Raw genomic sequence first — 12,762 nt, forward strand, 5'->3', positions numbered from 1 at the left:
ATGGTTCACATTTGTAATAGAAACACTGGGGAAAGGTAGAGACTGGGTGATTCCCCAGAGCTCCTGGCCAGCCAAATTAGCCTAATCTGTGAAGCTCAGGTCCTAGTGAGACACCCTATATATCTAAAAAAGGTGGGATGCCTGAGGTATAATATTCAAGGTTGTCTTCTGGCTTCCTTGTACACAACCACACACATGCCCTACACAAACATGGACATACACAATGTAACAACTTCCTCTGCTCCAATACCACAAACAAATCTATGTGCTTCAGAGCTATGTGCACCCCTACCTGGTCTCATCATGGTCTACTAGGGCACTAAGGAAATGCACAACTAGGGACACATATGTTTTACACTGAGTGCCTGATGGTAAGAGTGTAGACTAAGGCACACCTGGACAGCCACCATCCTGCTGAATTATCATCTCTACAGAGCCCAGACCCACATATGGCACTGTCATTGTGACAAGAGCAACACTACATAGACTTCTTTTTTTTAAAGACTTCCAAAATACCAACCTGGAGAAAGTATCTGCAGCTTTATTTTCTTAACAAAGAGAACCCAATTTCATCTTTGCCAATGCCTTGGTTTCTCTCCAACAGCACTAGTATTAAAGGTGACCATATTCTCAAGCTCCTATTCCATAGAAGCTTGTAATAAGAGAAAAGAAGATATCTCATTCCTGTCCTCACTCACATGAGGAAGGAATGAACCAGAAAAGAGCCAAAAGAAGTGACGTGCAAATCCCCATGTGCTGCCCAGGGTGGGTCTGTCCTTCATCTGGTGTTCACAGCAAATATCCACCAGCACAATCAAGCAGACTGTCTCCTGGCATTGCTAACAAGATCTCATGGCACCTGATGTTACAAGGGTCTGCAACACTGCTCACCACCACTTCCTCCATCCTGGTCAAATTCACAAGGCTGGTGTAGGGAGATGGTTCGCCTGTCTCTGGAATAAGGAAACACAAACAGCTTCAAAACTCCCCTTCCTCCTTGTTTCTGACTTGTGCAGACGCAATGCCAAGTGCTACAGCAGTCATGCTAATTCCCTAATATAAATGAGCAGCCTGGTGCATTTCTGTCTACCTAAGGTCACTGTCCACTCTACCTAGTACTGAATACTGGTGTCAACAGAATCCAAACCACAACACATGGGATAGACTTCACCTCAAGCCACTCTCTTCACTGACCTATGCCATGTCACTCACTCTTAGCCTTGCATTTCCTGTGTCTAGACTCAAATAGCATCAAAGCCAAAAGAAGTATCAGAGCCAGTGAGAGAGACAGCTCAGCAGAGAAAGGCACTTGTTCCCAAGCCTGACAACCTGAGTTCAATCTCTAGGACTAACAAGGTAGAAGAAGAGAACCGACTCCCGCAAGTTGTCCTCAGACCACATGTGTTTTGTGACACATTCCCAGCTTTTAAAAGTGTGTGTGTGCGCGCACTCGTGCACACACACACACACACACACATAATAATTTTAATTTTTTAAGTAAAAGTACCCTTATTTCTAAGTGGCTACCACATACCACTGGTCTCTCTTCCAGAATAAGTCCCACACTTAGAGCTTAAATTCTGATCAATCTCAATCAATCTTCCCTCTCCCTCTCCATCTATGAATCTTCAGCTCCTCTTCCCATCAGCTGAAAAACTACTGCACTTCAGATTAGAGGTAAATGCCACTGTCTCTGAAGGAATACTTTCCAGAATACCCACCCTCATAAAACAGACAATGGCTATTCTGTCTATAAGTATATAGACCTCCATCTAAGGCTATCTCCCTCACCATATCAACTCCTTATGATCTTCGTCACTCTATCCTAATGCCTCGGGAACTGTTTCACGAACCCATAAAGGACTAACATTTCTCATCTAGAAAGAGCCTCTAGACACCAAGAACACCAAGACTAGGAAAGCCAGACATGGTGGTACACCCTATAATTTCAGTACTAAAGATATTATGTTCAAGACCATCTTGGGCTACATAATGACACCCTGTCTCACAAACAACAAACAAACAAACAAAAAGGCCAATAGGAAAACAGGAAAAAGTATGAACATTTCACAGAAAAAAAATACAAATGGCCTTTAAACACAAAATAAAAACAAAGCTTAACTAAACAGAACTGCACAGAGCAACACCTAGCAAGACTACACTCACTTCTCTTCCATACAGGAAAATAGCAAGCCTGCCCCGGGAACCTAGGCACAAGCACACTCTCTGAGTGAGAAGAAGGGTGGGATTGCAACTGCTGCCATGGCTACAGCCAGAAACTGAAGAGTCTGTCTGTAAGAGGCAAGGCTGGATCCACTGTGCTAGACTGGGAACCGGGCCAGAAAACTGCCCCAGAGTGAAGAAGCTCTAACAAGCTGTAATAAGGTCCTCAGGGCAGTGAGGGAAAAGAAAGGCAAACAGCTCCCTATGCAGTAGGAAGGCATGAGGGGCATTGGGGTGAACAGAAATAAGCAGTTTAAAATTCCCCGAGAAGAAATAAATACAAATATAAAATAATACAGTTGATTAACTGGAAACCTGGAGATGAGAGGTATGGGTAGAAACTGGAATAATGCCAAGTATCTGGGTACAAAGGATTCTCGGGGAGTCCCCTCCAACAGCAACACTAGAGAAAACTGGCCTTGATTTCTCACTCAACTGGCTAAGTCCACATGTGTTCACAGACCATCAATTTAGTCTATACAGAGGACCTCTCAAGGCAGCCACAGCAAACATTTCTACTTGGCAGAATAAAAGGTAAACAACACAGTACCTGTGAAGTGTCTACTAGACGCCAAAAGCCCTCATGTCAGCCTCGCCACCCTGTGAAACTGCTAAGGAAGAAACTGAGGTCTACGGGGACGCCTACATCTACAGAGAAGGAAGAGCCGTGGGGCTCACCTCAATCTGTCCTCTCCATGCTTCTGCTGCAGAGGTGTGGAGACGGCATCGGAGTATGGAGTGGGTAGAGTTATTTTCATTATTTTGACTTTCACAAGTTCAGGAGGAAAAAACTATCTTCCTACTACTATTCCTGGAGGAATACACACATACACAAACACACACACACACACACACACACACACCAGCTGCACCACACATCAAGTGATAAACCTGGACCACAAGAAGTTGGAGGATGTCGGACATTCTAAGACGCATGGTACTGTGGGTTAGCCACAGGGAAAAGAAATCACGTGAAATCCACAGAGTAGGAAGCTACAGAATGAAGCTGCTGAATTTCAGCAAATATTAAGCACTCAACACGCCAAGCACTACTGGGAACACCATGATGGAAGAGATGGGACAAGTCTTCTGACTGTTAAGAAAACTACACTGGCAACCACTCTGGAACCAGTCTGGCGGTTCCTCCGAAAACTGGGCACCTCACTTCCAGAAGATCCTGCTATACCACTCCTGGGCATATACCCAGAGGATTCCCCACCATGTAATAAGGACACATGCTCTACTATGTTCATAGCAACCTAGAAACCTATGGAGGCAGAGGCAGGCAGATTTCTGAGTGTGAGGCCAGCCTGGTCTAAGGAGTGAGTTCCAGGACAGCCAGGGCCATACAGAGAAACCCTGTCTCGAAAAAACCAAATCCAAAAACCACAAAAAAAAAAAAAAAACAAAAAAAAAAAACAAAGAAAGAAAGCTACACTGGAACAAAAGGATACTTCACAAAGCACAAAGTACCACAGAGTCAGCTTTGAAACACTCAGAAAAGGTGTGGACTGAAGATAAACCAAGACACTCTGTGAACTCAGTTCTTTCTTTGTATCTGTTTAGAATTTTTCATAAGGTATGTTCAAAACCAGAGAAATAGGGAGCCTTTAAAAGTCAGAGGTCAAGAGGCCTGAAGCATCAACACTAGTCTTCCACCATTCTTCTAACAGCACAGCACACTGAACTCTTAACTGCTTTTTTCTGGGCAGCAGTGGCACACACTCGGGTGGCAGAGGCAGGTAGATCCCTTGTGAGGTTAAGGTCGGCCTGATCTATAGACTGAGTTCCCAGTCAGCCAGGATTACACAAAGAAATTTTGTCTCAAAACACCCACCCACCCCTTAAAAAAAAAAAAGAAAAAAGGAAAGGGAAGGGGAGGGGAGGAGGAGGGGAAGGGGAAGGGGAAGGAAGGGGAAGGGGAAAGGGAAGGGGAAGGGGAAGGGGAAGGGGAAGGGGAAGGGGAAGGGGAAGGGGAAGGGGAAGGGGAAGGGGAAGGAAAGGAAAGGAAAGGAAAGGAAAGGAAAGGAAAGGAAAGGAAAAAAAAAACTTTTTCAGGGTCCTAAGGAGTGTCATTGTCATGTTCAAACAGTAAAAGCTGGGGACCTGTTCTCACTCATTTACAGGATCTAGCTGGAATAAGGCACCAAGCAAAACAGCCTACCTTTCAGCTACCTTTCTGCATGGAGAAGTTGCTTCTAATTTAGTTGCCACACCCAGGGTCCAGCCACTGCTCATATTCTCAGATAACATCCTTCCAGCCTTCTTTCAAGTGTATGCAGAGCACAGCAAAGTATGATTATGCAATACAATAATTACTTTAAAACCTGCTTCCCAAAAAAACAATACTTGACTAAGTCCCCTTCCTGTTTTATTTCTCTATATACTACTTGAGTTCCTTCAGATAATGAGGGACACTGACATAACGTATCTAGGAGAAACTGACAGTGTTCATACATCAAATGGTTTTACTGTCCAGCTAAAATAGATCCTATTTATATCAAGTCCTTCAACTCTCTGCTTAGATAAACTTAGGTTAATTTCTAACACAAATTTAAAAGTTTAAACAAAGAACATCTAATTCTGTTCTAGAAATCTAAGATCAAAATGCCCCAGCTAACTTAGCTTCTGTTTATACAAACTTCCCCTTCCAGCTAACCACTTAGCTTAACTTCTGTTAAACTGCTTGCTTGAGTAAAACCTCCACCTATGGCTGCGAAGATATCAGGATGTGGTTTCTACCTTTAAAAAGCCCTTACTACAAAAACTCAGCACTTACTCTAAAACTGTGGATCCTGAATACATGAGTGTATTCCAGCCATCTGAAATGAAGACTTTCAATTCTTCTCAGTGGTCATATCTCCTAGGCTCCCCTATTTTGGAGGCCCCAGCAAGATCTCTACAAGGGATCCTAGAGGGTAACCTGAAATGTTCCAGGGCTCCAGAAAAATCCTGACTGATCACCACCAAGTACTCCAGAGACACCAAGCCACCACCCAAAAAGAAAAAAGAAAAAAGGTAAGTCAAAAGTCATCTGGTCTGAACACTTTCAGAGGTAAATTTAGTCTGTAGGAGGCACCATCTGGTTAGGACACAAGAAAGGAAGTTGGAAGAGATCTTAGATCCTATGTCTGGGATCTGTGTAAGATATCCCAGACTCCCCTAGTCTGATTTTAAATGGTTTCTGCCCAGTTGGAAGGGCATCCTGGGACTCAAGCCCAGGAACTACACTGATCTGAGAGGAGAATGCATCCCAATGGAAGGGCATCCTGAAACACAGGAGCTCAGGAACCTTAAGGCTCTGAGATTTGTCAGTGTTCCAATGGAAAGCATCCTAAAAAATGGGAACTCAGGAACCACACAGCTCTGAGAGAAAGCCTCCTCTGCAGAGGTATTGTAGCTCCCAGGGGAGAGTATCTCCAGCTAAACCACAAAGGCTGTTAAAGTAGTGGCAGGCCCTTCCTTCCCTGAGCTTCCAAGTCCCAGGATATCCTTCCAATAACACTTACAGTTTGCCCCAGACACCCCAGACAGAGGTATATAGAAGGCCTTCTCATAGCTTCAACTACTGAGGAGGAATGTAGACTGAAGGCCTTTTAGAAAACCTCCAAGCTCTTGGGGACAGAGTATGAACCAAGAAGACTCACCTATGTATCCCTCAGCTCATATACGTAAGCTACAACCTAAAGGAAGGGAAGTGGATAATTTCCCATGACCATTTCAATCACCTTGCAAATCTCTACTTAAAAAAAAAAAAGTATGAGATTTTCTGAGGGCAATTGTATACTGCCAGCTATGGGTAATAGGATTTCCTGAAATAGCCAAACCCCTCTATGACAGCATCAGGGTACACAGATTTTGGAATGGACTGACACTGAGCAGAGAGCCTTTGAAAACTTGAAAAATCCCCTGGTGTCTGTCCTGGCCTTGGCCCTCCCAAACATTTCTAAACCATTCCACTTGGATGAGGTGAGAGGCATTGTCTAAGGGGTCCTCACACAAATCCTGGGTCCCTGGAAAAGACCTATGACGTATCTGTCCAAGAGAGTCTTGACATGGTCGCAAGCAGATGGCTGAGTATACTGGTGAAAGAAACTGACAAATTAACTTTATGGCACTAACTGTTCCTGACAGCCCCATACTTTGTTGAGGACCTCTTGAGGACCTGAGAATATCTAACACCCAGGTGACCCAATACCAAGCCCCTCTTCTCAATCACCCTACATTTGGTTCCACAACGCATCAACCTTTAACTCTACCAGTTGCCTGCTAAATGATGACCCTACAGATCCCTGTAAATGACTATCTTGAAGTGAGTGACACGATCCAGTCTGTCAGACCTGATCTAATTGATGACCCATTGGTGACCCCAGACCAGGTATTGTTTACAGGCGGAAGCAGTTTTGTCCAAGACAAGATCAAATATAGCTCTTTAAGCAGGGGAACCTTCAGCTCAGTGAGCTGAGCTTTTAGCTTCCACTCAAGCACTCCACTGGAGGAAAGACCAGGCTATCTGTTAGCATATCCTGACTGGGCAGACTTCCTTTGTAAACCCCACACCTGGAAACCTATAGCTGCCAGGCTCCACCCCTAGACTACTCTGACAGCCATGCCTGACCCTTTTGAGACTCAAGAGTAGCCAGCCAGTGTTGCTTAAGATCAGGCCACATAATCCCTAATGCCAGGCCACCACCCCTAGAAACCCTACACAAATCCTGCATTCTGCCCAGCTCTCTGCTGCTTCTCACGTGCAGAGGCAGCCATCCTCCTGAGTTTTCCCCTCCCAATAAATCTCTTGTGTGAGATCTGTTGTACAGTATGACTTTGTGGTATTCTTTGGCTCCTGATTGCAGGATACCTTTCCCTTCAGAGCTGTAACACTTGCATTGGGAAAACCTTCTCCTGCCAAAGCAGACATTGGAAGCCTTCCCCCTCACAGCTGTAACACTTACACTATCACCATATAGAGCAGAAAAAGAAATCTTATCTCTCTTGGAAGCTATCTACTTACCCAAGAGGGTGGCTGTTGTTCATTGCAAAAGACACTAAATGGGGATTCCCCAGAAGCCAGAGGCAAAAATGTGGCTGACTTGGCCACCCAAGAAGTAACTCTAGTGTCAGTGGGGCCTCTCCAAGCCACAGCAGCCCTGCGGAGGTACCAGGAATATACCTCAGGTGAAATTGTGTGAGCAAAACAAAGCTGACCACACAGGACAGCATGGATGGCACATGCTACTGGACAGCAGATCCATTCTTCTCAGGAGTCTGGGAAGGCAACTGGTTATAGATCTCCACCAAGCCACCTACCTAGCTGCTGTAGAAACTACTGACCTCCTCAGCAGTTATGTTCCAAATTTGGATTAAAACACCACTTTTTAGATGTGCTGCCTGTGGCTCAGATAAATCCGAAAATGGGAAGGAATACCCCACAAGGGATCTGGGCTCAAAGGAATGGACCTGTGAAAATTGGGCTTTGCCGAAATCAGGCCTACTATTTTGTGCTATAAATATTTGCTAGTGTTTATAGACAACTTCTCAAGATGGATGAAGGCTTACCCTATCAGAACATCAATAGTTACTAAGAAACTTCTTTAGAAAAAAAATTCCAATGTTTGGACTGCCCCTACCTTCTGGTCCAAAATGGTCCAGTCTTCATGGCCAAAGTATCTCAAAATCTGCAAAAGGTATTAAATATTAATTGGAAATTACAGTGTGTGTGAGCTCAAATCAGGTAGAAAAAATGAACAGAACTCTTAAAGAGACTCTGACCAAATTGATCCTGAAAACTGGAGGGGGAAAAATGTGTCAACTTCCTCCCCTTTGCCCTGCTCAGAGACTGAGGTACTTGCTCCTTATCGGGAGTGACTTATTCCTTTTCAAATTGTGTTTGGAAGACCCAAATTCCAAGGTATTCTCCGAAAAGAAATGTCTAAGTCATTCCCTTTTCAAGTCCTGGTAGGATTTGTAGGAAGCTCACCAGGCCATTGATCAAACTGTGAAGGAAATCTTACTTGGTGGTTTAAACATGCTTGGCCCCAAGAAGTGGCACTATTAGGAGCAGTGGCCTTGTTGGAAGAAGTGTGTCACTATGGGGATGGGCTTTGAGACTTTCCTCCTAGCTGCCTGAGGATAGTCTGCTCCAGACTTCCTTTGAATGAAGATATAGAATTCTTAGCTCCTCCAGTCTGCCTGGACACTACTGTGCTTCCTGACATGATGATAATGAACTGAAACTCTGAACCTGTGAGTCAGCCCCAATTAAATGTTGTCCTTTATAAGAGTTGCCTTGGTCATGGTTTCTCTTCACAACAATGGAAACCCTAATACACCTGCTATCTCCTATCTCCAAATCCCATCACCAGTCCTAGCCAGGAGAGTTGATTTGGATAAAGAGGATCCCTACCTAGATCTTAGAACTATCTAAAAAGGACACTATCCAGTTATCCTCACCTACTCCAATTGCTGTCAAAGTAGCTGATATCATCTCTTGGGAGATTTAAAAAGCCACTGAGGACAGATGGACTGTCACTTGGACCTTGGACCCCTTAAAGGTAAGACTGACAAGAGTTTACTATCCCCATTAGCCCTAAACCTGAATATAGGAACTCAGAAAAACCAGGGATGGAAACCCTGTCTTTCAGGTAGACGTCTGCTTTCTTATGTCCCTTCCAGGGTGGAACAATATGGGTCTAGGGGAGGGACATGGATTAGTAAATTAGTTTGTAGAGGAGACTGGCAAGAAAAGGGTTTTCAGGGACTACAATGTTTTGCATGCCCTGCCAATGGTGAGTTGTGCTGCCAAAGACAAGTACCTCACCATGTCCTCAAAGCATCTGGTTTGCCTGTACAAATGATTTGATTAAATGTGCTTCCTCCAACTCACTGCAAAGTTAAACCCCACTCTACATATACTGGTCAATGTCATCTCCCAGGTATATGCCTATAATGCAAAAGAGGGTAGAGTTTATATTGGCCTTGACTCAATCAATGTTAATGATGGTCAAACGTACTCAAATTCTGGTCCAGAGTTTAGTAGGGGCAGAAACAGCCAGCGTAACTGCCATAGGCACCTCAGTCTTGGTTACTAGGAATCAAATCTTTAGGAAACTCAGTTCCCTGATAGATTCAGACCTAAGCCATTTGGGGGACTCTATTTCCAGGCTGAAATGCCAAGGTGACAGGGTGGGGGGTGGGTGTTAGTCAAGCAGTCCTGACCCCTTTTTATACAACAGGGAAAACTTTGCATGGCCTTAAGTGAGACTTACTTTCTTTCTTTCTTTCTTTCTTTCTTTCTTTCTTTCTTTCTTTCTTTCTTTCTTTCTTTCTTTCTTTCTTCCTTCCTTCCTTCCTTCCTTCCTTCCTTCCCTTTTTTTTTTTTTTTTAAAAAGACAGGTTTCTCTGTATAGCCCTGGCTGTCCTGGAACTCACTTTGTAGACCAGGCTAGCCTCAAATTCAGAAATCTGCCTGCTTCTGCCTCTGCCTCCCAAATGCTGGGACTAAAGGGATGCACCACCACTGTCCAGCAAAACTTTCTATTTCTATGCCAATCAATCATTAGTAATTAGGAAAAACATGGTCAGAGAAAAACTCAAAGGAAGGAAAAAAAAGAGACATAGATCAGATAATTGTGTTCAGTCTGTTTGCCTGGCCCCCATGACTGACCACATTACTGTCAGCATTAGCTAGACCATTGATTCTTATTCTGATCAGGCTAATGATGAGATCCTGCATCTCAACTAGATGGCCAACTACATCAAACAGAGAAACTCAGTTAAGCTATTGGTCCTCAGGACAAGTCGACAATCTGATTCATGACTATAGAACTAGTAGGGAAAGTGACAGGGCAAAACAGTACAGAGGTTCCTCCATCTTCCATTCTTCTTGCTGAGGCCATTTAGATTTAACTGAGCCTTGAGAAAAATTATCCAGCTCTACTCCAGGAACCTAAGGTCAAGATGCCCCAGCTAACAGCTTATTTTAGCTTCTGTTAAATTGCCTGCTTCTTCAAACCTCCCCCTGCAGCTGCTAAGTGAGTGAGATACTAGGATGTGATTTTGCTTTTAAACACCCCCTTACTCTAAACACCCAAAAATACCCTTGGGTCCCGAATATCTGAGTGTAATTTTCTTTTTTTTTTTTTTCTTTTTTTTTTTTAAGATCTATTTATTTATTTCATGTATGTGAGTACACTGTTGCTGTATTCAGACACACCAGAAGAGGGCATTGGATCTCCATTACAGATGATTGTGAGCCATCATGGACTCAGGACCTCTGGAAGTGCTCTTAACCAATGAGCCATCTCTCCAGCCCCTGGAATAAAGACTTTCAATTGGCTATAAACTACATTTGAGTGGTATCTCTGGTGGGTTCCCTGTTACATATGGATTCAGTGTGCTTTAATCTACCAGGTCTGGTTGTGTTTTAGAATGTTCCAGAGAAGAGGATGAATACAGATCTCTCCATTTCCCACATGGGGAATGTAATACCCTCTCCTGACATACACTTACTATCAGGCTTCACTCGTCACCCGACCTTCCTTCACTGAAGAACAGCACCTTTTCTCTAGGATAAAATAACACATGTTCCTATGAGAAAAATGAAGGAAAACAGTTTACATAAACTAACAATTCTTCAAATTGTCTGTCTGTCCGTCTGTCTCTGTCTCTGTCTCTCTCTGTCTCTCTCTGTCTCTCTCTCTCTCTCTCTCTCTCTCTCTCACACACACACACACACACACACACCAGGAACCCCATATTATTTTCCCTCCAAATGCTGTTTTCACACAGCTAAAATACACTTTGTATTGACTTTGCCTTGCTGTTCCCCACCAGCACAAAGCACTGTCCCATTCCAGCCTTCCTCAGTCACCTGCACAGCAGGCTGCACTAGGCTACATCTGCTCTGGATCACTCAGTCAGTTGTTCTGTTGTTTTCCAGCTATGTGACTGGGGCCAGGTGTCCCAGTATCGTCACAACCTACACACAATTATGAAGATGAAATCAGTACACACAACAGAGAGAGAGAGAGAGAGAGAGAGAGAGAGAGAGAGAGAGAGCAATCATGCAATCACACAGGTCAGCACTTAGTTCCAGTCAATTCTATCTTTACTCACTGATAATCAACTAAGAAGGTCTGATGAACTGTTTTTTAAGATTTATTTTCTTTTTAATTTTATGTATGCTTGTGTCTGTGTATGCGTTTATACACATGCCTGTAGAAGACAGAAGTGTCAAATCTCCTGGAGCTACAGCAACAGGCGGTTGTGAGGCACCTGATATGTATCCTGGGGACAAATGCAACCTCAACCATTTCTATAGCCCTCAACATGTTTTCCTTGTTGCTAGTTTTTTGTCTGAGACAGGGTCTCACTGCACAGACCAAGCTGGCCCTGAACTCAAGGAGATCTGCCTGCCTCTGTCTCCCAAGGGCTAGAACTAAAGGTGAGCGCTGGCACACCCAGCTTAATAAGAAGCTATTTGCAACTTGGTTGATTTGGCCCGGATTGATAAAGCACATAGCTTCACATATGCTGAGCAAGTGCACACTTCACAACCTTGACAACCTTGGGCTCTATTTGTCCACTCAAAGCATGAAAGCATCCAGCCCTTTACTCAACAGATTTTTATAAAGATCTCAAGAGCAAACATGACTAAAAGGGGAAATGAGGGAAGAGGCACATCCCTAAGTCTAATGACATCTACGTTATTTCAAACCTTAAACAGGCAAAAGCTGAGTCAAGCGTCCATTCTCAAGAGTTCAAAGGGGAAGGGCAGAGATTTGCTTTTGAATAGTCTTACTGAAGCTCTAGTCAAACCATTAATCCCAGCACTTGGGAGAACAAAGCAGGAGGATTACCAGTTCTAGGCCAGCCGGAGGATTACCAGTTCAAGGCCAGCCAGAGCTATAGATTAAGATTCAACAACACTACCACCCCGAAAAAAACCTCTACTTGTCAGCCTGATGTCACTCAAGAGGTGGACCCAGGGAAATGATCAAGAAAGCCAAGCTGAGCCACACAGTAAGACCAAAACAAAACAAGCAAATAATGACCTCCAAAAGCATCAAGACAACAAATTCTTGCTAGAAAACACTTTCACTAGAACACTGCACTTGAGACTGGAGCTGGAGAGCTGTGACAGTTGAATACCCCATGGACTTTACTTCACACCAGATAAGAAAAATAACTCTAAATAGTCAGATTACATATATAAAAGCTACAACAATAAAGCTTCAGAAGTCCATAGGACTCAATGGCTTCTTAAAATATAACAGCAAAAGAACAAGCAACAAAAGAAAAAAATGAGAGTTCTCTAAAATTAAAAACTTATGTAGGGCTAGAGAGATGGCTCAGCAATTAGGAGCACTAGCTATGCTTCCACAGGACCAAGTTCAATTCCCAGCAACCACATGACTATGAAATGAATTATTATAGAAAACAGAAAGCTGTTTTAGAAAATGCATGCTGTTAAGTTAGAGTGACTCAGGAGTAGACAGGCAGCTTGCTAAATATGAGACAGACCCTGGGTTCCATCTGAGG

The 12,762-nt window shown here is 43.7% G+C and overlaps 1 protein-coding gene across 3 annotated transcripts in view; it reads right to left on the reverse strand.

The window, feature by feature from the left end:
* Dgkd (diacylglycerol kinase delta) overlaps positions 1-12,762 on the reverse strand; it is an 88,600-nt gene that overhangs the window by 64,814 nt on the left and 11,024 nt on the right. The window contains exon 1 of one of the 3 annotated variants that reach the window (XM_052193002.1): positions 7,851-7,871. The exons of the other annotated variants lie outside the window; for them this stretch is intronic. The gene's annotated coding sequence lies outside the window, so the exon portion shown is untranslated. Of the gene's footprint in view, positions 1-7,850; positions 7,872-12,762 lie in introns of those variants that run through there. 3 annotated transcript variants of the gene reach the window in all.

Source organism: Apodemus sylvaticus, chromosome 9 (genome assembly GCF_947179515.1).
Source record: "Apodemus sylvaticus chromosome 9, mApoSyl1.1, whole genome shotgun sequence".
NCBI classification, from domain to species: Eukaryota; Metazoa; Chordata; class Mammalia; order Rodentia; family Muridae; genus Apodemus; species Apodemus sylvaticus.